The 27,552-nt window shown below is 35.3% G+C and overlaps 1 long non-coding RNA gene across 1 annotated transcript; it reads right to left on the bottom strand.

Annotated features, from left to right (window-relative positions):
* Positions 1-983: 983 nt before the first annotated feature.
* On the bottom strand, positions 984-25,733 carry LOC118916990 (uncharacterized). Its single transcript, XR_005026615.2, has 7 exons — positions 25,618-25,733; positions 24,054-24,128; positions 17,790-17,932; positions 15,292-15,525; positions 14,673-14,720; positions 14,132-14,277; positions 984-1,358 (listed from the first exon to the last, which is right to left on the bottom strand). It is a non-coding gene; the product is annotated as an uncharacterized LOC118916990 (long non-coding RNA).
* Positions 25,734-27,552: the final 1,819 nt, after the last annotated feature.

Below are 27,552 nucleotides of genomic sequence, written 5' to 3'. Positions count from 1 at the left end.
TGTTTTCCTAGTATCGAGCGCCCTGCACTCTGGCCCGGATGGCTGGGGCTGGGTGTTCGGCAGTCCTGGGCTCCGTCTCCCTCCCGCTCTGCCTGCTCTTCTCCCGCCGGGAGCTGGGGGGAGGGGCGCTCGGCTCCCGCGGGGCCGGGGCTTGTATCTTACCCCCTTCGCGAGGCGCTGGGTTCTCTCAGGTGCGGATGTGGTCTGGATATTGTCCTGTGTCCTCTGGTCTTTATTCTAGGAAGGGTTGTCTTTGTTATATTTTCATAGATATATGTTGTTTTGGGAGGAGATTTCCGCTGCTCTACTCACGCCTCCATCTTCCGCCCCTCCCCACTATAACCTCTTGTCTAGAGCATTGCTCTAATCAAGTGTATAGGATACACACAGAAAATATTTTCTGCCTTTTTTCTTTAAATCAGAAGTATTTGTTTTACAAAAGCTAGAAAGCTCATTTTAATTAGTGGCTTCAGCCACTAATTATATTTGATACAAATATAATGTTCAAAAAGCCCTTTAAATGCAATAGTTAAATTCATTACATTCATTATTTATTTGGTAAACATTTGGGAGATAGCAAATTTATGTACTACCAATAAAAATACATTCAATTTGATTAATATTAAAGTCTTTAATCACTTCTCAAGCCTAAAACTTTTATAATCGCACCTTGTAATGCATCCAAAGTGGTAAGTTAATAATTGTATTTTACATGTATTTTGGTTTACTACATTTGAAAATATAATTATAAACCATGGCTCATCCTAATTAATGATTAAACCATAGATAATTCAAATAATGATCATTCAAATTTAAGGATTGAAAAACTAAAAGTAATATTAGTTTGGATAGAGACTTTGTAAAAAGCATTATTAAGGCATCTTAATGGGTCCATTATCTTCTCTTTAGCATAAACTGGAAAAATCAAAGAATTTGAAACAGAATTTAAAACTTAGTGTATCTCTTTTATTCAGTATGCTGGCCTGAGGGCTACTGTTTCATAATTACTCTGCTGAACCATGGCCTAGCACATTTTCCCTCCATATCTATACAAGAATATTAGAAGAATCGGCTCTGGTTTAAGAGGATAATAATTGAGAAAATTTACAGAGGGAGGAAAATACAGAGGACGTTCACCGAGGGAGTAAAGGAGTTTAGGGGAATGAGAGGAGTTGACTTGGCCTCCGAGTTCATCCACAGTAACAGAAGAGCAGGCGGCGGGTCTGGACACAGGCCCCAGGGAGCTCTGATGCGTGTGGGACTTCGTGGGGTGCTCTTCGCATTTCCCAGGGAGTCAGGCCATCAGCTGAGTGAGGACAGGAGCGGAGGAGCTGAATGTTTCTGGAGAGAGCAGAAGTCTAAACAGAGTGGAACACTTGGTTGATTCCATCAAATAGACAAACTTGCATTCCTACAACAATTATATCATTTTTGTTCATCTAATGCTGACAGAACAGATTTCAGCGAATTGTTGGCTTTTAGCTCAACAGTTTTTTTTTCAGGTAGACATTTAGATTCACTGGGCTTTATATTTCCCATCCTGCATCATCTCTCCCTGCTCAGCATTAGAGCAAAAAATAATTAGTATTTCTGGATCACATTTTGTATCTGGGTTTCACAGCATGTAGAAGCCAGCATGATTGTTCTCAGCATCATAACACTATGTTTCAAACTTTTTGAAATGTAGTTTGATAATTCTGGATTAAGACTTTGAGGTTAAAAGTAATGCCAAGTTATTAATGCGCCATTTTGCTTACTATTATTTATAACACATCCATAGTTAAAATGCCAAAAAAAGATATTAAGAAAACACAGAAGTTCATCTAAAGGAAACATCAGTAATAGGTTATTCTAAAAAATCAAATGAGTGAATTACTTCAAGCAGCACTTATACTGTTTGTCTATTTCCTTTGTTACTCAAATAGTTTCCAGATAGTTAATCTTTTTTTTAGAAGTATGTTAGTTTTAACATCATTTTGACTACACGTGGCTAACTAAAGAACATGCCGTGTGCCTTGTACTACTCCTTCCCTGTTTAGTCCTTACTTCTGTTGGAATTAATGAGTGATACACTACCAAGTAGGGAGATATAAAGTAAACTGTGAATTCCATATAAGTGAAATTGTAAATCTGGTAAAATAGAAGCTGGTTGCTATGGACTATATCAAATAACTTCTGTCATATAACACATCACCAGAAAGCTTAGTGGCTAAAAAACAATCCTTTATTTCACAGGCCTGGTGAGGAGGTTGAAATTTGGGGTAGAGCTCATGGTATCGGGCTGCTTCTAGTCTCAGGGAGCTCATTCACGAGTCTGCAGTGAGCTGACACAGTCCTGGTCTTCGATTCACCCCTGAGCCATAGCTGACCACGTGGTGGGAGACGATTCGGAGAAAGAGAACACAACATGTATCTCTTGAGGGCTTGGCTTCTGACACCATCACTTCTGACACATTCTAGTGGTCAATGCAAGTCACTATCAGTGGCATTTAATAAACTCTACCTCTTGGTGGGAGGAGCTGAGAAGTCACATAGCTTGTATTCAGGAAGGTGAATAATTTTGGTTATTTTTGCAAAAATCAACTGTAGTGATAAAACGAATGAAGAATCATAGTGTAGTAATTGGAAATGGGCAAGAGAAAAGGCACTGGAAAGGAGAGCAGCGGACCTACTGAATAAAGAAAAAAAATTAAATTCTTTATGAAACTAGGTTATGTGATTTATTGAAAAATATACCTATATAGTTTGGAATCATCTTGGGTTTTTTACTCAGTTGTATCTAAGGAAACATCATGGGGAACTGTGCAGACATCTCAATCAGAGGATCTTAAAGAGGATGTATTATAAAAGGGGGGCGTGTGCTAGGTGGTTTTGGAGGCCGCTTAAGGCAGGCAGGCTTTGCTCTGGACTAGATGCCGTGAGGAGGCAGGTATCTTAATCGAGTCTAGCAGGGAGGACTAGAGAAAGGCTACAGCTCTAATTAGTAAAGAAATAGCAGTCATTCCTGTTAGCTGGGGGAGGAGGAGGTTTGGTATTTTTGTGGTCTGCACAGTGACCTTAGCTTATGCCTTGATGAATGCAGTATGCATAATTGACCTGATTATAAGTTTATTTCAGGCTCCAAGTCATGATAATTTTATTGCATTTCCAAGGAAATATTTTCTTATCATTCCCCTTCAAAGCATTTGCTATTTATCTTGTACAACTATATTTGTTTCCTTCACTGCCTATCAATACCTTTGGTTAAAATCATCTAGAACTTTTATTAAAATTAATTATTTTCAAGGTCTACAGAAGGTACATTAAATTAGGATCCCTTTATATGTAGGTTTTATACTGTGGTCCTAACATGGGCCTTTAAGCATTTTATCATGGAAAAGAGAATGATTAGTCCATATCTCAACAAGACACTAAAGCAATGTACAGTAAGTCACATACAGAGCTTCAGGAGTAATCATTGAAGTTTTCTTAAAAGCAATCATTAAGTGGAATAAATGACTTTATTCACAAGTCTCTTTTACTCCCCCAAATTTTATCTAATTAGAGATTTTAGTCATATTGATCATTTAGAGATGGAAGAAAACAAGACTAAAAATAGCCCTGTAGGTGGCAGTCAAACTCAAAATAATGAATGAAAATTTTCTGCTTGTTAAACTTGATTGCTATCCTGAGAAAGTACTTTTGAGTTTTTCAAAAGCCAACATACTTTACAATTCTCTTTACCATTATTTTGAAGTATGTCTGAATTATTAAATCTTTGTACACAGTCTTTAAGATGCACTGTATAAAACTTAGGAAAAACTAAAAATAAGGAGAAGTATGACATGTAGGATAGCACTTCTAAATCAATTGGATTAGAAATGTCTGCCACAGTGCTAATTAATGAGTTCAAAGCATTTAAAGTAGTGTTATGAGTAGAAAAAGAATCTATTTTAATATTTATCCAGTAAAGAACATACTAAATGTAATTTCTTTTCACAGTAAGTATATGTTATCACTTAGAATACTGCTTTAGAGAGGCAGCCTAGCCCTGAACTTCATTTAACATTTATTGACTCTCTAATACGTGTTAGTTATTATCTGTCTATAGAGTACAGCATGCTAGTCTAGGTTTTAAAGATGAGAATAAATTCCCATTGATTTTCAGGAAAATCTTATGCTCTTAAGAGATAACTTAGAAGGTAGGAAAATCCATCTACAGGTGCAGTAAGTGACATTTTTGAGATTTACCCTTTTAGTGCTTAAATAATTCCTTATTTTAATTATTGCATGCCAGTAAAGAGCTACTTTGGAGAAAAATAATCACAGTGTGATTCCTATCATTGAGGTTAATTCTGTATATGTCCAAGGGAAAATAATAATTTAGCATTTGTAGGTTTTTTGAGAGAATACTGAAACATAATACTTCTGGCTCCGTGTGTGTATCTGCACACATTGTTTTTTTAACTTCAGATATCCATAATACCCTGATGATAAAAGGGAGAGAAAGTAAGCTCTTTAACAAATGCTTCTCACATGTTCTCTGTATTTTGTTATCCTGTAAATAGCTATTTTGTTGTTGTGTTTGCTTTGATAGTAAAGAAATACTAATTCATCCTCTGTGCAAAATCCCTTTATAATAAATTGAGGACTGATATTCCTTTATTTAAACTGAATAATCTCCTTAGGTTTATCCATCTTGGTAGATACAATTTTATGCTAGTTAAATTGTTGGATCTTCTCAAATTCTTTATCAGCCTTTTCCATTTTAGCTGTCAGAAATAAATATTTACCACTTATCCATTTAGAAAAAAAGAAGATATTGATAAGTAATTCTACTTCCTTAGCGGAAATTTTCTGTTACTATCCATACATGCCACATCAAAAATAAAATGCAGTATTTTTACATTTATTAACTAGACCTTTCCCAAAGTAATATTATGATCTTTACTAATTCTACAAGCACTTTTATATGCCACCACAAATGTCTAAAAAAAGATGGCACTTGAATGATCTTTTTCTTTTAGTACATTGGGATGCATGTACAGAGTTATATAGATTTAAATTTAGCTTTTATTTTTAATACATTTGCTTTCCTTAAACTTTTACCTCTGCCCTCTTAACTGTATTAGTTGTTTTTTTTTTTTCTCCTTAGTAATCGCTCTTTCTAAAACTTAGGTTCAGAAGAGGTTCAATTGATGTACTTGGGAAAGTATCACTTTTCTAGGCTACAGTTTCTTTGTATGAAAGACTAGGGATTAGATGAGTTCTCAGATTCACCTTTAGGTTAGAAAGTGTCAAATATTAAGGAAACTCATTTTCTTTTTGTGGGGTATACTGAATTTACATTTCTCTTTTTTGTCTCCTATTTCTTGGGCTTTCAGGCTTTTCTTTGTAGTCTTTCTCACCAATCTTCTAACTTTGACAGATTCCCATTTGTATTTCGGCTGCTTATGTAGTTCTTACAGTCACTGTAACCTTGATATTTTATTGAGAGTAGGGGGCGCTGGGTTTGGCCCCAAGGCTATGGAGAAGAAAAATCAGAGGGTCTCACTTGAAAGAATTGGGATGTTACATTTTATTTCTAGGAGGCAATGATTTTGCCAGAGGGAAGGAGTCATTCTACTTTGGCAGGTTTTTTTTTTTTTTAATGTTTTTGCTCTAGCATCTTTACCCTTGGACTCTTGTGCCTGAATCTACAAGTCTGCTAAATCCTTCCATGACTCTTTATCTCACTGCGTACAGCATTTTTCAAATGCAAGGTCAGGGCGTAGGCCTCTTTTGATTATCATGGTTGTAAAATGAGAAGAGCAGCTTATTTCAGATAAAGCCATTTTTTACCTTTCCATAAAAGCTTTTCTTCTTTCACACATAATGTCTGATTTTTTACATTTCAGTAAAACATTGAATAAACCTGAGGAGATGGAGTAATAATGTTTGTGACAATTGAAAGCATAGAAATGCATGGCTGGAGGATACATTTACTGGTCATTTATTTCACTCCTCCATCATCAAATAAATTTACTATAAAATCAGCTAGGGATTTGGATCTGAAATCTTTTCATGCTGCTCCATGGCATCAAAGTCTGAAACTTCTTTTTCAGTGCACCGCATTGCCAGGTTATCAATTTGGGCACTTAATTATACTTAAGTCACTGGACCGTTAACATATAGGAATTTTTTTTTTTAAAGATTGGGGAATGTTAAACTATACATGACTCATTAACACATTCAAATTGAAATTTCCTGCCTGCTTTGAGGACAAATGGACTGGATGCTTGCACATTTTCTTTTGAATCCTTATCGCTCCTAGTTAGCCCTGCTTTATTAAAATTCAGGTATGAATTCCCAACTACTCAGTCACTCAGATTCATAGTTCAAGGCTTATACAAAAATGATTTCATTCTAGAAGTTTGGAGAAATACAAAAGTGGTAAAGAGCTCATTTCTTGTCTTACCTGATTTCAGAATACATTGGATAAAACAATATGTATGGAATTGCATTGTTTGGTCTATATCGTATAGACACGTTACTTGTCAATAAGAGCAGAAAAGAAGTGAGTGGGAGCAAAGTTGTGTTGGGCTAAGGAAAGGACGCCAGATGGTGACTAGAAACCACAGGGACAAATGAAAAGAACCAGAAATGGTGTATAGGAGGATAGGAGTATACATGCCATAAATACATACTTGCTCTCTTTCTTCTCTTAGCTTCTTTAAAATAAATGAAAGTATATAAAGTAATACCAGTAACAACTCACTGTTGGGTTCGTATCATATGTGGATGTACTATGTACAACAATAATACCACAAAAAAGGGGAGAAAGAAATCAAGCTATAGATATTTTTGTATCTCAGTGGAATTAATCTGCTATAAATCCAAAGTAGATTCTAGTCAGTTAAGATGTATTTAAGAATCCCTATAGCAATCATTAAGAAAATAATTTTTTTAATGAAAAAATATCATTATATTAAAATAGTACATTAGAAATATCCATTTAGGGCAAAATTATTCACTTAGTGTAAAGGAAAAATAGAGGAGCAAGAAAGACATAAGACATGGGAAAACAAAAAGCAGTGTGGCTGATGTAATCCTCTATCAATAAAAACATTAAATGTGAATGAATTAAAACAATCAAAAGACAGTTATCAGACTAGATGAAAAAAAAGCTGACTATATGCTGCCACTGTATGTGTTTAAAGGAGACACACCTCATATGAAAAGATACAAATAGATTGAAATAAAATGATGGAGAAGGATATATCATTAAAGAGCAACTATAGGAAAGCTGGGGTGACTATACTAATATCAGACAAAGTAAACATGAATGCAAAAAAATATGACTACAGACAAAAAGGGATATTTTATGATGATAATAAGATCAGTCAGAAAGATAACACTTATAAACATATACAGACCTAAAAAACAAAGCTCCAGAACATATGAAGGAAAAACTGGCAAAGGGAGAAACAGAAATTCAAAAGTACCCCACTTGTAATAATGGAGGGAATATCCAGGCAGAAGATCAACAAGCAGAAGATCAGCAAGGACATAGTAGACTGACAGGTATAAACAAATTAGACTCAATGGACATCTATAGAGCATCCACCCAAGGACAGCATAATATATTTTATTTTCAAGAGCACATGGAACATTCTTCATGATAGACCACATCCTAGGTTATAAAACAAGCCTCAGCAAATTTAAGAGGATTGAAATAACACAACGTATGTTTTTCAAATACAAATGCAATTGAAAACTAGTGACATAAATTTGTCAAACTCACAAACATACTCCTAACCAATAGATCAAAGATAAATTATCAAGGGAAATTAGAAAATATTTGAAATGGCTGAATATGAATACACATTCTATTGCATAACATTCCATCCCATTCCATTTCATGACATTCTATTCCATTCTTTAACATTCCATTCTCTTTCCCCAACATTCCATTCTGTTCCATAACATTCCATTCCATTAAATAAAGTTCCATTCCATTCCAAACCATTCTGGTACCCTCTATTGCATAACATTCCATTCCATTCCATTAGTTAATGTTCCATTCTCTTTACCAAAAATTCCATTCCGTTCCATACCCAAAATTATGGGGCAAAGCCAGTGCCCTATTTGGTGAGACATTTATAGTGTAAATGCCTATATTAAACAGTAAGAAAAATCACAAATAACCTAACTTGCCACGTTAGGACACTAGAAAAAAAAAGAGCAAACTAAAATCAAAGCAAAAAGAAAAAGGATCTAATATAGTCTGGGGCAGGAGCTTATATGTGAATAGAAAAACAATAGAGAAAATAAAAGAAACTGCTGATAGAAAACAAGTGAAACCAAAACTATTTCCAAGTAAGATCAACAAAATGAAAAAACCATAGCTAAATTGACCAGCAAAAAAAGCGAGAAGTCTCAAACTGCCAAATTAAGAATGAAAAAGAGTGACCTTATTAAGACCTTATAGTAATAAAAGGATTGTAAACAAATACTGTGAACAAATTGCATGCTAACAAGTAAGATGATTTAAATGGAGTTTTCTACATTTAACACATTTCTAGGACATGAACTACTGAAACAAACTCAAGAAGAAATAAACAAAATCTGATAAAGATATTGAACTAACAAAAACAAAATGAAACAAAATAAACAACTGCCCACAGACAAAATTCCAGGTCCAGATATCTTTGCTGTGAATTCTACCAAACATTTAAACAAGAAACAAGATTAGTATTTCACAAGCTCTTCCAGAAGTAGAAGCACTTCTGAGCTCATTCTATGAGGCCAGTGTGCCCCTGGTGCCCAAACCAGACAGAACCATCAAGAAAACTATGATTTTGATATTGCCCAGTATCAACTGTTCAGGTATTGAAGTATTACCCAGTTATTACCAGATACTCCAAATTACCAATGGTTAATGAAAGCAAAATATTTGCGACTCTAAAAGGCTAGAAGTAAAATACGACAGAATTTAATCCAGTCTACATAAAGGCAGTAACTGTCTCTAAGAAAAATATATGCATATTAGAAAAATCAAATATTGAGGAAGACCTTTGGCCTTAAGTATATCTTACCTGAAATCCAATCAGAAAGCCAGTTTGTGATTTTTGTTTTTGAAACACATTGTACTGAAAATAAATTATAAATGCTAGTTTAATTCAGTGTCAAAATGGCACTTTTGGGCTAAAACTACAAAATAGACTGGCTTTCTGAAAACACTTAGGAAACCATTTCAGATCATTTTCAAAATGTCTAATGCATATGCTGATCTTCAGAAAAACTAGTCTGTATAGAAATTTATCTTAAAATATGAAGGAGGAAAGTGGTTTTTTAAAAGGGCATATATATAGGAGATACACACACATCGGAGTAAGTTTGCTTAGTTAGATATCAAACTGGTATAAGGGCCTATACAGGACAATAAAACTAAAAGTTGGATTTATCTTCTTTACCAGACAGAAATTATTTGTGTAAGACAATAATTAATTGACTGTCATTGGTTTTAATATCTAACTTTGTAGTCTCAGTTTAATTAGTAGTACCAAGAATGTTTCCACTAAAGATTCAGGAGTTGTAAGTGGCTTTGTTAAATAGTGTTCTAGTATCATGTAAAAATGCTTGCAGTCATTCTTTTATCTTGCTATTTAATGTTTTTCTTTATGCTTCTTTATTATCTACTGCTATTCATGGACACCCAGCTTCATCTAAGAAATGAAGTGGTCAGAAGCATGCATTCCTTAATGCTAATCACACACATACCACACAAAATATTTATGTATAAATGATAAATGGCCATGCAGAGTTTTGAAGTGAATGCTGTCTTCCTTTGTGGTGAGAGAATTATAATTGAAATTATTTAGAAGTACAGTGTGCCTGTTGTTCAAGGTATTGCTGCTCGGCCTTCACATCACCCTTCTTCATCCTGCTCTGTTAGACTGGAGCCGGACCCCGTAAACTATTCTCCTTTATCAGTGAGCATGACTTAGCATTATGGTGGAAGGCGCTGGAAGGGTACTGCAGGAGAAAGGGTCTTGTCTTCCTGCATCTGCGGTTTTTCCCTTCTGCCCCAGTGAGATGCAGCTGAGCTGCCGTTGGCAGATGGGTCACTCAGTAGTGTGTGTCCCAGGGTGGCTTCTAACAGGTTTTGCCAGCACCTCGAGGCAGCTGTCTAGTGAGATTCATTCTCATCCTGGAGGTGGATTCCTAGCCAGTGTCAGCCTCACCACGTCCTCCCCAGCTGGTGGTTTCCTAGTGAGTGTTGTGGAATTCCCTTGGGAGGCTTCTGCCTGCTAGGCCTGTGTCCAGCATCTCAGCACAATTCTGTCACCTCGTGACACACTCTCTGCAGCCATTTCCGAGTATCAGCCTTGGTGTGGTGCTCTGGTGAGACTCTAAGATTGGGTATTTATTCTCTTTCAGATCTAGACGTGATGGCTGCCACGTATATCTGCTGTTCCCATGGTCTTTAGATTCTCTTTACCCTCCCTGTTAATTAATTCCCTTTTATAAACCAGTAATCAGTTTTCCCTGGTCAAAGGACTGGTTTGGTTGTTGTCTCCTAACTGGACCTTGACTGGTGACAGATAAAATTTTATTAGACTTTTACCTAAATGAAGAAAGAAAAGATGTAATTTTCCACATCAGAATATAAAATGCTTCTTCATTTTTATATAAATCTCTCCCACATTTACATAAATATTTAATTTTTCTCAATATTTAGTTAATGGTATGCCTCATTCATGTAATCTCATTTTTAATAAAGAGGTCATTTTTTTCTGAAAATTTAATAAGATTCACAATTAATTGCATATTTTATTGTGAGTGGTGCTTATTAGATTTCCCACTAAAGTTTCTTATTCCCCAAGGAGAAAGGGCTAAAAGCCACCAGGAATCTTTTGAGTCTGAAGGTACTTGCTATAATATTTAGTATTTTATTTTGAGATCTTCCGTCTACTCCACAATAGAGTCTGTTCTGTTTTAATATTTAAAAGTATTTTAAAACTTAAGCTACCATTAAGTTATTTAATGTTTCCCTTAAAATTCCTAAAACAAAACTTGAGCTCTAGGTTAGATGTACATATTTAGCAGTGATTTTTATCTGTAGCTTTTTCTACCTCCTTGTATATTGCCACATTCACCTGGAAGTATGGGTTCCCTAGTATAACATGTAATGGATATATTGTCAAGGAGTCTTAACATAGTCTCAGGTTGGCTCAGTTCAGTTTTCTCAGCCTCACCACCTGCCTCTTAGGCTTAAAAAAGCAGCTTTTAGAGGCAAGATGTTAACAGGAGGAAATTCAGTTGGGGTATATGCAATTTTTGTAACTCTTATGGGCATGACTCTTGCTGGGTGGATACCAAACTGCTGGCTGAAATCTTACGTAGATGATATCAGAAATGCTAATTAGTTGTTCCAGAAGCCAAACTTGATCAGGTGAAGTTTGGGTAGTTTATGAGCTCTGTTGTTTCTATTCCTATGGGATAACTAGATATTTAAACAACGTCTCTCATTGATTGTCATTTGCTGGTTGCCTGTTAGCCCTGCAATATGGACATCTCACTACTGTTGTTTCCATCTCTCTAGGTGTGTACCTATAACCATTGCCTGTGGACATTCTTGCTTTCCACGATTTGTGATGTAGCTTTCTAATTTTCATTCTTTTTTTTTTGTTTTTAATCCTGTCTCACCACTCCCCCAGCAAAAGACCAGAACAATTTATTTTATAGTCAAGAAAATCTTTGCCCTTAAGTCAAATTCATGTGGTAAAAAATCTACTCCTACAATTCTTTGATTTTTCCCGAAGTTTTAGGATTTTGGAGGAAACAGCTAGATAACAGAAATATCTGGAAGCCACCTTTGTTTTTCTATCTTGCCATAACCCTCCTTTAAGACAAGAAATACAGACTTAATTTTCAGTTTGCAATGTCAGAAAGGAAAAGGGAAGATAGGAGGAGAAAAAATAACCAATTTTATTACTAAGTTATATCCCACTATAGGTTGGTATTTCAGGTATTATTTCTATGTTTCCAGTTGGGCTGCAAACTTCATAACAGGAGGCAGAATGCGAAATAAAAGTTTCTTTTCCTTTTATTATTTCATTGAAATTACCTAAGGTAACCTTTCTAATTTTTGGGGAATATGTGCCCACTTTTAATAACTCATTGGTTCTGGAAGATTACTTTAAAAACAACAGGACTTAATCCAATATTGGGAAACTTTAAGACTGACATCCATGGAAATATTTGGTGGTCAGCACATGCTATCTGGCACACTGGAATCATACAATTTTTACCTTGTTTCCATTGTGATTTTACTTAGAAGCATCTCATGTAATAACTGTTTGAGATAGTTGCTGTTTAATTGGAAATGGAGCCACTTAGGCATTGTAAATGCTATAGGACTTTAATTTGTGGTTTGTGAAATAGAGCTTGTAATGATCATTAATGCTTTATAACTTGAGGAGAAATCACAAAGTAGAAACTGCAAGATTCAGTCAAAAATAAAGACCTCAAGCTAGATTCATCTAATGGAGCTAAAAATTGTTAAGGAACCCCATTGCTGAAAGAAATATTCTGCAAAATCATAAATTGACCATATATTTCCATTTTACAGATTGTGTCATGAATTGACCAAGTTAACATTATATTATATATATTTTAATATATTTTCCTAGCTTTTGAACTATATTATTACTTTACCATTTCCTGAATCTTGGAACATATTGCTTTAATAATTCTACAGATTTCTCAGTCTTGTGACTCTTTAAACAAATCATATGTAGTCAAGTAAGTAAAGAAGTGATGCTGTTAGTGAGGTGCTTTATTCTAAAATTTGTGCCACTCAAGACAAAATGCAAAAAAACTTCTTTTCAGGAAATAAAGGCTTGCTCAAGAGCTGGCTACATTAGACTCTTATGTCCACCTGTTGTATCTCCCCATCTGAAAATGACATAGACTTATCACGGTGTAACCAGATTCAAACTTTTGTTCTAACTTGGATAATTTCTATCATCAGAAAAGAAAAATTTATAGACAACATACTCCTTGAGAGACAAATTTTATCATTGATAAGGGATTGTGAAAGACAGAGTCATTTGAATGAGTTGAATATTTTCCAGTGATGAAAATACAAAGTGCAATAAATAACTCATTCACCTCATTCAGATTTCCTCCAGACTGTTTGTTTGAAGTGCTATGTCTGCCTGTAGGCGGTATGAAAAGGAGCATGTATCAAGTATGTAAATACTTCAGTAACTGTCCTTCATTTCAGTATCAAACAACTGTTTCCTAACTATATATATTTAAAGATGTTTTGAAAGCCTTTTTTTTGAGACTGAGAAAAGTTGAAATAAATGTTAAAATCACATTTCAGTGACATTCAAGAGTAACTGTGGAAGTTCTTTCTTCTAGGAGAAAAAAAATAAAAAGCACTTTCAGAATTCCATACACACTGATGTTACTATAGCATCTGAATACAAATTTCTGTTAAAACAAAATATGGCTTTGTATAACTATTTTAGCTAAAGTTTAGGAGTTCTTAAGAAATAGGAAAGACATCACAAAAATAGGTCAGAAAACTATGCATGAATATGTGGATTTTGATATTGAGAATCACTAAGATCCAATCTTCTAAGTTATTTTGATACTGTTTAGAAAAAAACGTACCATGTAAACATTTGAATTACAGGCTAAGAAGGCCTTCATTAAGCTGTAGGTAAGCAGATTAGAATTTATCCATTATTTTTAAGGGAAGAATTTTGTTAATTTTAAACTTCCAATGTCGACTTAATTTTACACATAAATGGAACATAAACACAAGGTGTTTGCCTATTATAGCTCAATAAATATGGGGTGGGGGGGACACTAAAAATACTATTCATTTAAAAATTTCTGGAGGACATCACTTCTCTGGCCAATGCAGATCAGCAGAGATGGAGCAGCTCTGAGAAGAGTACACCATTTGGCCATCGTTCCTGCTTTCTGTGGCTGTGGTGCCCCACGACCCTGTGTTCTACCACAAAGAAGCTGCCTCAGAGTGCTGGCCAGGCCAGCTGCTTTATGCTTTTTCAACTCTGTATTATAAAAGTAATACAAAAAAAGTCTCCCTGGCTGGGATAGCCCTTGGTCGAATAAGTTTCCCTCTACTTACCTTTCTGCAGTGCCCTGTGCCCTCGAAGCACCCAGGGCCTCATTTGCTGGCCTAGTTGCCCAGCCATTTTTCCACTCCGTTTCCTTCCCAGACCTTTCATCCTAAAAAACCTCGTGGTCTTTGGCTTTGAGTGTCTTCCTGGGTTGCTGAGTGTTTAACAGAGAAATCAATAAACAGTGGTGACTGTTCTTGTCAACTCTCCATTTTGAAAGCATTTTAAATTCTGGCTTTCAAAGTCTAAATAAATAGGTGGAAATAATAAATCTGCTCAGGCCTGCATGGACTACACAAGGCCTCACACAGGCAGATGCTTGCAAAGTCTTTTGTTAGAAGATGAGGGGTCATAAAACAGCAAAGAGGAAATCATTTTCTTATCCATAGGAAGATGCTCACCTTTTCCTACATATCTATTACTTGTATGTACTTAGTATGCATTCAGATTAAGCAAATTTGTATAGAGGACCTAGGATATACCTGGCTTTGTGCGGGCACTTTGATATTTTTATATTATGCCTAAGGAATATATACTTTAAGTTTTTACCTTATCCTGGGGGGAGAGCAGATCTAGGGGTTCAAAGGCATTAGGCACCTGTGTGGGGAAGGACAGGGCAGGTGTGGTGGAATAATGAAGGAGGAGGCAAAAGAATTGATAAAGAAGACATTTAGGTATCATATAATTTTACTTCTAAACTTCAACTGCTATATAAACCTTAGGTTTGAAAATGAGCAGAGATGCTTAAGAATTGGAAACTTACTTTCTTATTTTTTCCTAAATTTTAACCTCTGTGTCATTTAGCACTTAATATCTCTACATTAGTTGGCTACTAAATGGATACATTGCTTTTATTAGAGCTGTAATCTTTTTGTCTCTTCAAAAGCATACCTCCTCATTTTGTTATTACCTGTTATCACTGCCCTCCAGAAAAACTGGCGCACCTACAGGACCACCAAATGAATTCATAATGCATGAAGCTATCAGAGAAGTTAGTAAGTTAATAATATTGATTGCAAAAGGTGTTACCTCTAAAAAGCATTTGTTTGAGGAGATTGTCAAATCGCTTATTCATTTATTTCAAGTTCATGGACTGCTTTATTTAATACACCATAGCAGAGAAAAAATGAACTGTTAAGTAAAATCAGTTACATAAAGAAGCTCTTACCTTCTGCCTGGTGAAATGATTTTTAGAATGCAGATGACACTTCAGATCATTCCTACTTAAGGTAGTTGATGTCCTGTGCATTTGATGATAATCCAAGTAATTTCACTACTGATAGAGAAGCCTGGAGTTACAGGGAGCACGCCATGTGTACAATCTGTAGGGTCGTTTGTGTGGTGGTGCATATGCAGAATGCGCAGAACCATGCCTGTGAAAGGGAAAAATCTTTGAAGCTCCCTAGAGGAGAAAAAGCATGGAGTGTGTTCAGGAAACGGACACAGAGAGGAGAAATAAATTTAAAAACAACATACGTTAAACAAATTATTTTTATCAAGCTTAAAAATCATAAGAAATATTACTTTATTTACCCCTGATAAATTATACTCCCTTGATTTTGATTTGTATTTATTTTGTGATTGATTAATTTTCATATTTTTAAGATTGAAATCTAACTCATGGTTCAAAATAATCTCAATTCATAAAGTATATATATATATAGCACTCAAGTGTCGAGCATAAAAGAAGCAATTATTTTAGCTATTATTCATAACATGAAACAAATATTCATAGAATTTTGGGCTAATGGCATATCTAAATAGGAAGGTTCACATTTTTTTAAAGCTTTCAATATTTTGTTATATTTAGGGCAGTCCTATCAACTTGCATATTGCCCTTTGAGCTAAATAAATTTAATTCATTTGCCTTTTTAATGAATATGCCTTCCTGCCTAAATCACATAGTGAATCCCCTGAAGGCAAAAGGTAAGCTTTATTTCCATTTCTGAACTCAGTATCTGCTTTACAAGGAAGTAAGACTCAACCCACTTAGCATTATCATTAACATTTGGCTGAATGGAGTCCCTCTAAATAACGGGAAATCGAGAAGGAGTAGACCCTAAAGTATTTGCTATCACTTAAAAATAATGAGGTGAAATTGGATATATAACTTGAATCGTAGAGACATAACATGCTAATCACAAGACTTAATCATTTTTTTATTTCCTTCTGTTTGGGCTGTTCTGCAGAGTGTCTTCTAGACCTTTAGAAACTTTTTAAAATTTACATTGTGCTTTCATATAGATTGGAGTCTTAGTTGCAAGTAACAATACTTTAAATAGAAAAAGTATTTATTGAAAGTCTGTTATATACCTCAGAGAAGTGGCATACCTAATGTATTTGATTTTTCCTCTATAATATGACATGATCATTTTCAATAACCATGAAATGAAATAAATAATAATTATGGCCAGGAAAAAAATGCAGACAGTAAAAATTTCTTTTACTGACTTTTCAATATATAATAAAGCCAGTGAATATTTTTTAAATCACAATTAAAAATTAAATATATATCACAGTATAAAAAAGGAAAAATATGATAGATCCTTTTTAATAGGCTAATGCATTTCTTTAAAAACTCAAAGTTTTATTCTGTCATAATAATGGATAATAACATTACAGTTTCTGTTATTAAACTTAACTCTGGAAAATTTGTCAGGGAATTCAGAAAAATGAATTTTCTTTCACATTTATGTTCAGTAAGTGGTATGTCTGATTTGCCAATACATTTTTGTAACTGGAAAAACATTTCTTATTTGAAATTTGAAATATTCACATCAGGCAACAGAGATATAAATAATATGTATGAACAGTATGTATATTTTTGTATGAAGTTGTAGAGTCTGGCACCTGAATAGATTAAGCTATTTTTACCTCTGACAGAGAAACCACAAATTGTAGAATTTTATACAGAAAAATCAAGTTGTGGTTCATGGACTTAACAAGACTTATGCAAGTAAACTTTCATATTTAAATAAAATACAGTGTTCATAAACCTTTCTTAAGAGATTTTTCTGTTACATTTTTTTTAATTGAAACAAAAAGATTTTAGTAACAATAGTTTGTAGTTTAATCTGACACTGAGATCAGAAAGAGCAGGGTTCAGATCCTTCTTTTTTGTTACACCACATCATTGTTGTATAATCAAGGACAAATCACTTAATTTCAGTGAGCCTCAGTTTCCTCCCCTGCAAAATCAGTTTCAGGACTGACTGAGCCTCATCTAAAGTACTTAGCACAGTATCAGTATGGTATGTAGGTGATGTTAAGTAAGTAACAGTTGTGCCTGCTTGCTTTTCTGGTTTGTGTGCTTAATTTTGCTCATGAAGAACAAAATATGAGAAATGCTTGCTTCTCCTGAGCATCTTCATACTGAACAGTTAACACATTGAAAGGAGAACTCAAGTGACTGCAGTGATGCTTGTTTACACACACACACACACACAGGCTTCGGGTACCTGGGTGCTGACTATCTCTGTCTGAAGGACGCTGCCAGACCAGAGCCTCTGTAGCCTCTCAGTGCTGTGCATGGAGCCACTAGTGTCCCTGGAGAACTGGTTACGCCAATCCCAAACAAGCAACATTTTTAGGCTCTAGATATGTTACAGATGCCTTTATATTATCATCAGACAAAAAATTACGAATGCAACAAACAATCAATCGTACCTTGAAAGATTTGGTTGGCTGTTTGGATGGTGACAAGAATGAAACAGCTGGCCAGACAGAGGAAAGATGTTTTCAGTTATAACTAACATCTACTTCAAGGGGAATAATTTTATTTCATTCTTCCTTTTTGAAATGTTGGCCTCCTAAAGACAGAGTGAATATAACCATAATTTTGGAAGTTTAAAAAAGCCCACACCAACTGTCCAATGTGGTTCAGAGTATTTTCTCTCATAGTTTTAGGATAGCAACAATGTGCTTGTTCCAACATCCTAGTCTCATTAAACATTAAAAATAAAACCTGTATAGTGTTTTTTAACTACCTGGTTTTAACTGATATGGAAAGGTACAAAGTTACCTCTTTCCATTTATCTTTTTTTTTTTAATTCAGTCAATTTACAGCTGTTCAGATATAATAATTCCCACAAGAAACTTTCCTTGGTGAGTTGCTAAACACACAGAAGCACAAATTACTAAATTAATAATGCATGTCAAAAAGTATCAAATAAAAAATGTCCCTTCAGTCTCTGATCTTTGCATATGTACCTAAACAGGTACATATTTAGCAGTAAACAAACTACACAACAGAGTATCAGCTTTTAAAAAAGATTTTTGTTTGGATTCTTCAAGTTTTGTTCTAAAGGGTGTTAAAGGCTCCTGGCCAATGGTTTATACCAGATTGTGTTTTGTTAACACTCCTGAACTTGTTCTACCAATAATGAACAATATTGGAATGTTAGAAATACTGTCCTTTTCTTCGTCAACTCTTTTTCCTGATAAAATCTCAGAAACACGTTGAGCAACAGGGGAAGGGTGTAATGACACGGGGCCAAACTGTGAGACGCCAAAGTAAAACTGAATGAACACAAGTTAATGTGAATAAATTGAGCAACAGGATCTTTCAGCCAGAGCTCTCACCCGTGGTTTCCCGGGGGGACTGGACCTCATGGCCTGGCAGCGTCAGGGAAGTCCTTCCTGGCGGCTCACGGCTCCAGAGAGCAAGCAGCAGCTCTGACGACCCCAGTTTGGAAGCCACACAGGGTCACTTCTGCTGTAGTCTGTTGGTTCTGTTCTACTGAGTCACTAAGGCCAGGCTAGGTTCAATGGGAAGGGATATAGACACCACCTCTAAATGGAATGAGTTCTCAAAGAACTTGTGGATGTGTTTTAAAACTGTTACAGGCAAAAAATATATCAGCAAATGGTCATAAGTCATATAATAAATTGACTTGCATTATCAATGCTGTGATTTGAATAAGAAACCAAACATAGCTTTGCAGTATAGACATATGGTATTGGTACCAAAGATTACTTCCCAATTAAATTATTATTGATCAGATTCTTATTGATGGGACATTAAAGATCAGAAAATAGTTGAGGGAAGAGAAGAAGAAACTCTAGATGTGGACAAATTATAGAACTTATCTGTCAACAAAGTTTTAAAGAATGTTGAGATTTTTCAACATGAAAAAGTTTCTCAGGAATTTGAATAGGGCAGGTAAAGCAGGAGAATCGAGTCCTTAATCCAACTCCGAGTGGGGTAGACCAGTTGCCTTTCAAAGAACCTGCCCCCAGTGTCATATATAAATTACAATCCGCAGTTTAGTGACCATTGTGAAATTAATTTTGTTAATTTTGTGAGTTGTGCTCTATTTTAAATGAAATTCTAGGTTTCACAAATGTATAATAGCTTTAAAAAATCTATCAGGTTTATGTTTGTGCCTTTCAAATTATAATGACAATAACTTACATTGAAAAAGAGATTGAGGAATGAGGATTAAACTGAATACAAGAGAGCTGAGCCATTAAACATTGTTGCCTTCATATGGTCTGTGTAAAACTCATTAAGAAAAGAATGTGAACAGGCTTCTATATGGACAGCAGGAAAAAATAATTTAAAAATTTTATTGAAATATTGTTTATATGCAATATTTGTGCACTTAGTGATTCATCAATTATATACATTATTAAATGCTCACTCTAAGTGTAGTTATCTGTCACCAAAGATATTACAATATTATGAGCTATATTCCCCATGCTATACTTCTATCCCTATGACTAAATTATGATAATTTGAAATTTGTGCCTCTTTATTCCCTTCACTTATTTTACTTGTTCTCCACCCTCCTCCCAAAGTAACCAACTGTCCATTCTGTGTGTATGAGTCTATTTTGTTTGTTTTCAGATTCCACATATAAAAGAAGCCATATGGTATTCCTCTTTCTCCAACTTAATTCATTTGGCATAATAGCCTCTAAGTCCATCCATGCTGCAAATGGCAAGATTTCATTCCTTTTTTATGGCTGAGTGGTAGTTCATTGTGTATATGTACCACATCTTCTTTATCCATTCATCTATTGAGGGACATCTCAGTTGCTTCCATATCTCGGCTATTGTAAATAATGCTGTAATAAATGTATGAGTGCATATATCTTTTCAAATTAATAATTTCATTTATTCAGGTAGATTCTCAGAAGTAGAATTGTTGGGTTGTATGGTATTTCTATTTTTAGCTTTTTGAGAAATCTCCATATTGCTTTCCATAGTAGCTGCACCAATTTGCAATCCTATTAGCAGTGTAGGTAGGTTCCCTTTTCTCCATATCCTTGCCAACACTTGTTATTCCTTGCCTTTTTGGTATTAGCCATTCTGACTGGTGTGAAGTGATTTTGATTTGTAGTTTTGATTTGCACATCCCTGATGATTAGCAATGTTTCATGTGTTGGCCATCTGATTGTCTTCTTTGGAAAAATGTCTACGGAGGTCCTCTGTCCATTGGACAATTTTGTATTTTTTGGCATTGAGTTGTATGAGTTCTTTTTATATTTTGGATATTATCCTCTTATCAGGTATTTCATTTGCAAATACATTCTGCCCTACAGTAAGCTGCCTTTTTGTTTTGTCAATTGTTTCCATTGCTGTACAGAACTTTTTAGTTTGATGTAGTCGCATTTGTTCATTTTTGCTTTTGTTTCCCTTTCTTGGGGAGACGAATCAAGAAAGAAATTTCTAATGTTGATATTTAGGAGTTTACTGTTCTGTTTTATTTTTTTGTCTAATAGATTTATGGTTTCAGGTCTTCTATTTAAGTCTTTAATCCACTTATTTTTATATATGGTGTAAGACAGTGATCCAGTTTCAGTCTTTTGAATGTAGCTGTCAAGTTTTTCAACATCATTTATTGATGTCACTGTCTTTTCCCCATTGTATGTTCTTGCCTCCTTTGTCAGATATTGACCATATAGGTCAATTTTCTATTCTGTTCCATTGGTCTATGTAAAAAAAATTTTTTAGTTAAAAAAAGTATTATGTTGTTAAAGCCTAACTAGGTTATTCAGTACATGTTTCCTAACTTTTAGCAGATATTCATTTAAACCATGTCAACAGAATAAAAAAATATTTTTAAAAGATCTCCCCTGAAATACATTCTTCAGTCATATAAATTGGAAACATGATTATGCACTAATATTTAAAATTCTAAGAGAAGCTACATGATTAGAAATTGCAATGTAGAGATTTCTTTAGATTAATGAAAGAAAGTTCCCTAGAATATATCAGGTTCTTCTTGATGTTCAACTTCAACCATTTTTGAAAGATATTTTTTATGATTAGTTAAAAATCAGTTAACTTTTAAATCCAGTATTCTGCATAATCCCTCTATACTTTTTCTTATAAAAATTACAAGACCGATTTGCTTTAATGGAAAACACAAAATCATGTTTAAAAAATTTTTTAAGCTTGAGATGCTGAAATTAATATAAAAGTCTTATAGAAATGTGAATTACTACAGGGCTGAAACTAGGCTAGATATACACTTAAGAAAAGAGGACAATCATGATATAAAGTGAGGTTGTTGTATGGATCCTTAAAAGTGGCCTTGTGACTTTTGTCCAGGTGTGTAAAGAAAACAACCCTTATGAAAACACTGATCTAACTCAGTGCTTTTTCCATATTCAGTTGGTAATGGATCCATATGAGAGCAAAACTACTGTCTTGTGAAGGTCTCCTGACTCTTTAAAAGTTCCCCAAATGAATATTTTTGTAAGCACACAAATTTTGTAGACTGTGGTTTTACAAGATAGAAATACTTAGTTTCTCAGAATAAAAAGGAAGGGTACAATTGCTTATGTATGATTCCTATGATTGTTAATACAGGTTGTTTGATAGTATTTTATAAAAGATCACAATTTAAAATTTATTGTACATAATTCCTTTAGTAATGGCTGTTTTGTTAGGACAATAGCCACCAGAGGGCAGTAAATATGCCCACACATATTAGGGAATAATAACTAAGGTTATTTGCCTAATGTCTCAAGTATTTTTTTATTGTGTAGTTTTTGCATGGTTTGTATTTCAAATTGATTTTAAATATTTTATACTATTCAGTAATTTTAAATACAATCCTGATTATTATTAAAGTGAAGGTTATGGTCAAAGATGTGATACTGATGATAAAAAGAAGTAGTAGTTTTACTGATCTATCTCTTTTGTGCTTGGCATGAGGCTAAACACTTTTCATACATAATAGCTTCTTTTAACAAATATATAAGGTGGAACCATTATTATAACCATATCATAGAGAAGGAAACCAATTCTTAGTGAGGTTAGTAAAAGCCAAATATCTTTATATCAAAATTTTAACTGTTTTTCTTTGTGTGTGGGAGCGGGGAGAGGGAGGTGACAGTAGAAACAGTATTAGGCTTATTATATGCTTAGAAGCTGTCTGCCAAAAAGATAATAAGAAAAATCAAGCTGCCTAATCCTTTCTTAGTTGTTAAAGAAAGCAAACTTGGAAAACTGAGTGCTTTAGTTTTTAAAGGTAATGAATGTGATATAATAGCTTATGCAAAGGAAAAAATATATGTACATATATATTCATGGTAAATTTGGTTCAAGATTATTTTGGGTGATAATTTTTAAAATTTACAATGTTCTAAATAGTTTAATCAATCTCAGATGATGGCTATTTTGCTATGTTATGTGCATAGTTGTATCCCCTAAAATTTAATATGTTGAAGTCCTAACTCCTCAGGACCTCAAAATATAACTGTATTTGGAAATAGGGTCTTTAAAGAGGTAATTAAATTAAAATGAAGTCATCAGGATAGGTTTTCATCCAGTCTGACCATAAGACTAGGAAACCTGGACGCAGGTCCAGAGGAGGACCCGGAGGACACAGGGATGAGATGGCCATCTGGAAGCCCAGGAGAGAGGCCTCAGAAGGAACCAGCCCTGCCAGCACCTGATCTCAGGCTTCCAGCCTCCAGGACGGTGAGATAGTACATTTCGGTTGTTCAAGCGGCCCAGTCTGTGGCATCTGGCCATGGAGCCCGAGAAGGTTGATGCAGAGTGTTCCATAAAGAACGAGTGGTGTCGGGAACCCAGCCCTTTGACATATGTCCTGCTTTTCAGTACTGTCCTACCTTCTAACTACTCATTAGGTACATGTCTCCCAAGAAAACAAATGAGACTGATGGGATTAAAAATAAGAAGAATGAAAAGAGAGAAACTACATGAAAGAATGTCAAGTCTGAGCTGTTTTGGTGACATTTCAGCTGAGGTCTCTGGGCCTCTGCATTTGCAAGTGAGGTAACAGGAGCTCCCTCAGCACGTTCCCAAGAGCTTTCCTAACTGGTTTTGCCATCACAACTGACTGCTGACCTGCAGCCTACATGACAATTTGGAGAAAATAATGGGAATTTGAAGAAGCCTTTGGAGAGCTCCGCCGGTGTACTGAATATCAGACACTCTCACCTCAAGACTAGGGACAGGGACTTAGTGAAGCCACTGAGAAAGTTTGATGCATGTTCCTGGAGCTTGGCAGACACAGCGGACTGACGTGTGACTCATGCTTCAGAAATCTAAAGAGTGAGAAAACCTGACAGGTGAGTTGTTCTGATGGCAGAGCGAGTTTCCTGTGAATCTGGAGCTTGTCAGAGCAAAGGATGCTTTGGTCGGCCCTCGGCACTTGATAAAGGCCTTATGTGTGAAACATATGGGGGAGAATTGTTTTATTTTCTCTGTAAGAGGGCAGCCTTTAGATGCAAAAGACCTCAGCCAAAAATAAAAGAAGTACCATCAGATATCTAGGATCTGAGGAAGTATGTGTTCATGGCCAACTGTAGTAGATACCCAACTGCACAGATCAAGGAAAATTCTAATGAGTGATCTCCCAGGAGGGAAGTGGTTACTTTGAAGATCTCTAGGATTAGCGGGCATTGGTGTGGTCGCTATAACATCCAAATAAGCTGAGTAAGAAATGCCCACCTTTTTTCTGGCTTCTCTTTGTTCTTTCTCACTCCTCGTTCCTGAAGGGTCAGGAGCCACTGTCATTAATAAAAGCTGAGAAAGGAATGAGGAGGAGAAATAAATTGAATATGCCCTGTTTCTCTGCTTCATACACAAGCTGCCTGTTTAAATGAAGTTACAATTTACTAGTTATTACACTGAGTTGAACATTCTGATTGTAGAACTGATTTGGTGATTTGTGACCATAGTGACAGGAGAGCTTTTATCACCTAGGAGTGACGTGAAGGGCCAGGAACCCACCCTAGCCTTCATTCAGGGTGTGAGGAAATGGGGAAGCGAAGTCCCTGGGTTTGTTTTCTGGTTGCACTCCACCACTCCCCCCTACTGAGTGTAATAGTTACTGCAATCTATGATACTTACACAAAGATAATCCATAGAAAATCTTAAAGTCAGAACTTTCAGACACACAGTTTATTTAACAAAGTTGTAATGATTTAGAATAGACAACATTCAATCTGAATAATTGGGTCCTCCTATAATATTGAGCTTGTACATTAGTTTAATGCATATTTGAGATAATTTTATTATCTGGGGCCTTTAGGCTAGGAAAATTTTTTGACTAGACAATATTTCCTTAGGTTTCATTTAGTAATGTGCTTAACAGCATATTGAACTCAAGAGATGAGTTGTTCATTTAAGATTCATTTAAAGGTGTCTGACAGTACAGTAATCTAGCACTTTCTCCTGGCTGTGACTTGGTCCCATGCATCAGGCTGAATGATGCAGGTTTTTGGAGACTGCAATTTGGTTTCTTTGTGTTTCATGGGCATAAATAATAACATTGCATTATCTCTAATCCCCAGAGGGTGTCTATAAATGACTATCTAATTTGAATTGCTTTAAAAAATAAGATTATCACAAATATTTCTGATTTATTCTACCTGTTCATTTACTAGCTGTACCAAATCATAGCTGTTGACTACTCTTATTCATTTCCTAATCAGTAATACTGAACAATAGCCAAGAAGTGATGTTTCATTGTATGGTCAACAATAAATTTTAGAGCTGTAAAGGATTTGAAAAGCAAAAGACAAAGAAATAAAAATAGCAATTTCCCTAGAAAAAAACTTGGGTATAACAAGAAAAATCAAAACCTTAAACAATACCCCAAATGTAAGTGCTGTTTCTAAAAATCTACAGTTTATTGGGCCCTTGCTGTATGTTAGGCATAAGGCTATTATGATTATTTTTATTTTAGAGGTGATAAAAATGTGGCTGGGGGATGAAATAATTAGTCATATGGGGAGTGAGCATCAGCAGTAGACTCAGGCTAGGATTGTCTAACAACAGAGCTTATGCCCTCAGACACAGCACCACCGTGCCTCCTAATGCTGTCTATTTAGAATTTCAGACTCTATATGGATGGCTGGACAGAAGTTAAAAATAATAATACTTCAGCAGAAATTCTGAAAGTTATATAACTTTCCACTTAATACCTGAATTATCATCAAGATTTGTCTACTGTAACAGAGACCCTAAATAACAAAGGCTTAATCTACATTGAATTTTAATTATCTTTCACCTGACATGTAGGGAGATGCTGCCCAGGATCACTTGGCTAACCGTGTGGCATCAGACACAAAGCTTCTATCTTCTCTCTCCTTGTGAGTTGCCTTCATCCACACATCCAAAACAATTCCTCCCACCATGTCTGCATTCCAGCTAAGGAGACAAAGGCAAGAGAAGGAGAGGACACATCCCTTTGATAAAACCTGTTAACTGTGGTTTTTTAATGAGATAAATTCACATCACATAAAAGTCACATTAAAAATTTTTAGAATGTACAGTTTGGTGATTTTTAGCATATTTACAGAGTAGCACAACCATCACCACTACCCAATTCCAGAATATTTCTATCACCCTCAGAAGAAACCCTTACCTCCCAACTCCCCACCTCCCCTCTATCCCCTGACAACCACCAATTCACTTTTTTTCCCCTATGGATTTGCCTTTTCTGAACATTTCATATAAATGGAATCATAAAGTATGTAGCCTTTTGTGACATCCTTTGTTCACTTAGCATGTTTTCAAGGTTGAACTATATTGTATATAGGTCAGTACTTTATTCCTTTTCATTGCAGAATGATATTCTGTTGTATGATGTGCCTGCATTTCATATTTTATTTATCCATTCAACAGTTGATAAGCATTTGAATTTCTTCTACTTTTTGGCTTTTATGAATAATGTTGCTTTGAAAAAACATGGACAAATTTATATGTGGAAATGTTTTCAATTCTCTCAGTTATGCACATAGAAATGGAATTTCTGGGCCTTACAGTAACTTCATGTTTAACTTTTTGAAGACTTCCTATTACTTTTTTCTCATACATCATTGTCCAAGGCTTTGTCATATGGGTTTTGGGGATATTGAGAAAATTGGGGAATATGGTCTGTATTCTGGCAACTATATGTCCAGCTAAAAATCTATTAATTAATCTAAATATCCATTACTCTTAGATAAGGGAAGAATGGGTGTTTGGGAACAGTCTTTGCCCTAATGCATCCCTTTGGCCACACACACACAAACAATGCATTCTCTTCTTCCCATGTGTGGAACAATATCATCCCTCCCCCAAATAGACAATCCAAATTTCTGTACCAGGCCCATCTTCAGCTAAAAGTCTCAGGTATTTGAGAGATGTGCCCCTCCAGGTGCATCACCTCTACATTCAATGACACATTTATCTACTTCTCAACATATCCAGTCTACAATGGTGATGGAATAGGAAAACCTCACTATACTAGTTGGAAAAGGCAAGAATGGAAAATAGCAGAAGTCAATGATCCACATAAATATCTCATACACAGGGAAGGCATAGAAAAGAGGCCTGAACTGGCAGAGTAAATTCCCTGGTGAGGCAATCTCCTGGTTTGCTCTCTGGATGAATCTTTTTTATCCGTTGTTCTCTGTAATCCCAGAGGTTGCTGTCTGGAAGATTCTTTGTTGTTGATTAATCTGCAGAAGTCATGTAGTAAGGGAGCATAATGGTAATTCTCATCTTTGGTGAGAATAAGCCATCTGAAGATAGACTAAGATGGTAAGGCAGTAACAAATAAGACTTTTGGCTATTCAGCTGGCTTACGTTGTCTGGCCTTTATGGGAGAAAACTTCTGGACCACAGACTATCTCCTTCCAAAACTACCTTTTAGTGAAATGTCTTAAGATTATTTCAGTTGGCTTTATCTATTATGCAAGGTTCCAAGTTACCAGATTTTTGGTCATCTTAGATTTCAAATTGCAGACTGAGAAAAATCTATCTAAAAAAAGAGGCTAATTCCTTTCAATTTCAGCATATACTCTCAATAGTATTAGTCTTAGTCATTAGCCACTCTTGTTCAACTTTGCTAAAGGTGCCAAGAAACAAACAATACATAGCAATTTTGTGGTTTTCCACATTGTTTCTACAAATGCAGAGATACAAGGAATGCCCTCCCACGAGCAACTGCAGATCATTT

This window comes from Manis pentadactyla, chromosome 7 (assembly GCF_030020395.1).
Source record: "Manis pentadactyla isolate mManPen7 chromosome 7, mManPen7.hap1, whole genome shotgun sequence".
Taxonomy (NCBI): domain Eukaryota; kingdom Metazoa; phylum Chordata; class Mammalia; order Pholidota; family Manidae; genus Manis; species Manis pentadactyla.
Note: the sequence above shows the minus strand (reverse complement) of the source record. Positions and strands in the feature narration are given on the sequence as shown.